Below are 3,904 nucleotides of genomic sequence, written 5' to 3'. Positions count from 1 at the left end.
ATCAGAAAGTTCAGTGCATAAAGTATGAAGTGGTGAAACATTTTCTTCTTTTTAAGCAGCTTCATTAAGATGTAATTTATGCACCATACAATTCACCCACTTTTATTCTTTTATTTTTTATTTTTTGGCTGCATCACGTGGCTTACAAAATCTTAGTTCCCCAACCAGGGACTGAACCTGGGCCCCTGGCAGTGGAAGCATGGAGTCCTAACCACTGGATCACCAGGGAATTCCCTCACCCATTTAAAGTGTACAATTCAATGCTTTTTAGTATAGTCACAGATATGTGCAACCATGAACCCTCTGAGTCCTTTTAATTTTCATAAATTTGTTGAAAATTGGGCACTTCAAATAATATGTGACAACTCTGGAAATCAGAGTCTCCCCCGTTCCAAGGTTAGTTGTTGTTGCTGCTGTTTATTCTTATTGTTTGTTTCTGAACTAAATCTGTAAAGTGTATTCTTTTTTATGAGTGGCCACTGAAGTCTCTGCTCATTAGCTTAGTGGTCAGCTAATGAATGGGTAGAGAAGTCCTTAAGTGACTGGAACTAATAAGTCTCTCAGTCATTGCTGGAGGGCTCTGTGTGTATGTTGTTCAACACTCAGCCAGGCAGTTGACAACTCTGCCATAGCCTTCACTTCCTGCTTACACAGAGCCTCAAGGTCATTCAGAGCTGAGAGATGACGACTCTTTCAGGTCTCTCCCCGGCATGTGCACAGCCCTATGCATGCAGATTGCCTTCTAGATTCCCAGGAATATGTTGGAGCTTTTCAAAGACCTCTATGGACATCTCCTTCCTGAGCTCCTCCTCCTCTTGTTGTCCCCCTCTCTGTTGACAGTATCTCCAGTTTAATTGGGACTTTTTAGATTTTTTAAAATAAATTTATTTATTTATTATTTTTGGCTGTGTTGGGTCTTTGTTGCTGCATGCGGGCTTTCTCTAGTTGCGGTGAGCAGGGGCTACTCTTCGTTGTGGTGTGTGGACTTCTCATTGCGGTGGCTTCCCTTGTTGCAGAGCACAGGCTCTAGGCATGTGGGCCTCAGCAGTTGTGGCACACGGGCTCAGTAGTTGTGGCTTGCGGGCTCTAGAGCGTGGGCTCAGTAGTTGTAGCACACAGGCTTAGTTGCTCCATGGCATGTGGGATCTTCCTGGACCAGGGCTTGAACCTGTGTCCCCTGCATTGGCAGGCAGATTCTTAACCACTGTGCCACCAGGGAAGTCCGGGACTTTTTAAATTTTAGAAAACAGTTTCTCCTCAGGGAGGTCAACTGTAGGTTCCATGTGTGGAAATCAGGGAGACAGGCCTCAGGGCCTCATCAGGTCACAAAAGACAGAAAGGAGCCAGGGCAGCAAGAGCCTGAGACTCCTCCAGGCCGCCCTCTCATCACATTTCCCCCACTCTTGGGCAATCTGCTGTCTTCTCTCCCTGATGATCACATCCTCTGCTTACTCATGCATCCTTTCTGTTCCCTCATAACCTCTGCTGACTCAGGGCCTACCCACATTGTGACCTTTTAGCTTCTGCTCCCATGGTTAACTGATGAGTTCCTCAGCGTGTCCTAGTTTTAATCGCCAAGTGAGAGGAAATCTTCTCCGGGCCTGTGGAATTTTTTTTGTCTCAGGTTAAGTGCTCACTCTGGTCCCATCGGCTTTTGCAAGTGGGTGGTGTCAGGTGTTCCATTGAAAACACCTTCCAACGGGCCATGGGTGGAACAGTCTCACTCAGAAGGTGCTGGGGATTGGCAGACGTCACGAATGACATCTCTAGGACTGTCACGTGCCACGGCGGAGCATAATGATTAAGCGTACAGTGTCTGAAGCTAAACTGCCTCAATTTGCATCCCAGCTCCTCCACTTACCAGTTATGTGTCCTTAGGCAAGTTAACTTCTTGGGACCTAGTTTTCTTATCTGTAAAATTAGAATGGTGGTAATCATCATACCTAGTGCAGGAGCATTAAATGAATTAGTGCATGTAAAGCACTTAGAACAATGTCAGGTGTACAGTACCCAATTAATGCTTGAAATCATTATCCAGCCACTAAAGGTAGAAAATGTAGATTCACTTTTCCCTCTCTTTATATCTCCCACTTACAACATCACATTCTATCAGTTTTATAACCAAATTCCCTTAAAGGTACCATCTAGACTGCCTCATTGTTTCTCTTTGAGAACCTGGCAGGCACCTCCCAACTGGTGTCCTTGCTTTCACGTCTCCCTAGTCCAGTCCAATCTCCCCACTGCCTCCAGAGTTATTTTTCTAAAAGGTACATCTGGTCATGTCACATTACTTCTTTTTTTTTTTTTTTTAATGGGAAGGCAAGAACTTTTTTTTTCTGTTAAATTTTATTTATTTATTAAAAAAATTTTAATTTAATTTAATTTATTTTTTGTACAGCAGGTTCTTATTAGTCATCCATTTTATACACATCAGTGTATACATGTCAATCCCAATCTCCCAATTCATCCCACCACCACCCCCTGCTGTTTTATTTGTATTTATTTATTTATTTATTTTTATTTTATTTTTTTTTGCGGTACACGGGCCTCTCACTGCCGCGGCCTCTCCCATTGCGGAGCACAGGCTCTGGACGCGCAGGCTCAGCGGCCATGGCTCACGGGCCCAGCCGCCCCGCGGCATGTGGGATCCTCCCAGACTGGGGCACGAACCCACGTCCCCTGCATCGGCAGGCGGACTCTTAACCACTGCGCCACCAGGGAAGCCCTGTTTTATTTTTTAAGTATAGTTTTTAGTGCTTGTTATCATCGGTGGACTTGTTTTTTGGTTTGGTTGCTCTCTCTTTCTTTTTTTTAAATTACTTTTATAATTTTTCATTTCTAATAATATCTTAAATATTTTTAATTTTAATAACTTTTATTTATTTATTTATTTATTTATTTATTTCCCCCCCTCCCTTTTCTTTTGAACCGTGTGGCTGACAGGGTCTTGGTGCTCCAGCCGGGCGTCAGGCCTGAGCCTCTGAGGGGGTAAGAGCCGAGTTCAGGACACTGGTCCACCAAAGACCTCCCAGCCCCACATAATATCAAACAGCAAAAGCTCTCTCAGAGATCTACATCTCAACGCTAAGACCCAGCTCCACTCAATGTCCAGCAAGCTACAGTGCTGGACACCCTGTGCCAAACAACTAGCAAGACAGGGACACAACCCTGCCCATTAGCAGAGACGCTGCCTAAAATCATAATAAGTTCACAGACACCCCAAAACACATCACCAGACACAGTCCTGCCCACCAGAAAGACAAGATCCAGCCTCATCCACCAGAACACAGGCACCAGTCCCCTCCACCAGGAAGCCTACACAACCCACTGAACCAACCTTAGCCACTGGGGGCAGACACCAAAAACAACGGGAACTACGAACTTGCAGCCTGTGAAAAGGAGACCCCAAACACACTAACTTTAACAAAATGAGAAGACAGAGAAACACACAGCAGATGAAGGAGCAAGGTAAAAACCCACCAGACCAAACACATGAAGAGGAAATAGGCAGTCTACCTGAAAAAGAATTCAGAGTAATGATAGTAAAGATGATCCAAAATCTTAGAAATAGAATAGAGAAAAATACAAGAAACATTTAACAAGGACCTAGAAGAACTAAAGAGAGCAAACAATGATGAACAACACAATAAATGAAATTAAAAATACTCTAGATGGGATCAATAGCAGAATAACTGAGGCAGAAGAACGGATAAATGACCTGGAAGATAAAATAGTGGAAATAACTACTGCAGAGCAGAATAAAGAAAAAAGAATGAAAAGAATTGAAGACAGTCTCAGAGACCTCTGGGACAACATTAAATGCACCAACATTCGAATTATAGGGGTCCCAGAAGAAGGAGAGAAAAAGGGACTGAGAAAATATTTGAAGAGATTATAGTTGAAA

The sequence above is a fragment of the Monodon monoceros genome, unplaced genomic scaffold (genome assembly GCF_005190385.1).
Source record: "Monodon monoceros isolate NGI ecotype Baffin Bay Population unplaced genomic scaffold, NGI_Narwhal_1 Super_Scaffold_22, whole genome shotgun sequence".
Taxonomy (NCBI): Eukaryota; Metazoa; Chordata; class Mammalia; order Artiodactyla; family Monodontidae; genus Monodon; species Monodon monoceros.
This window is presented reverse-complemented; position numbering follows the sequence as displayed.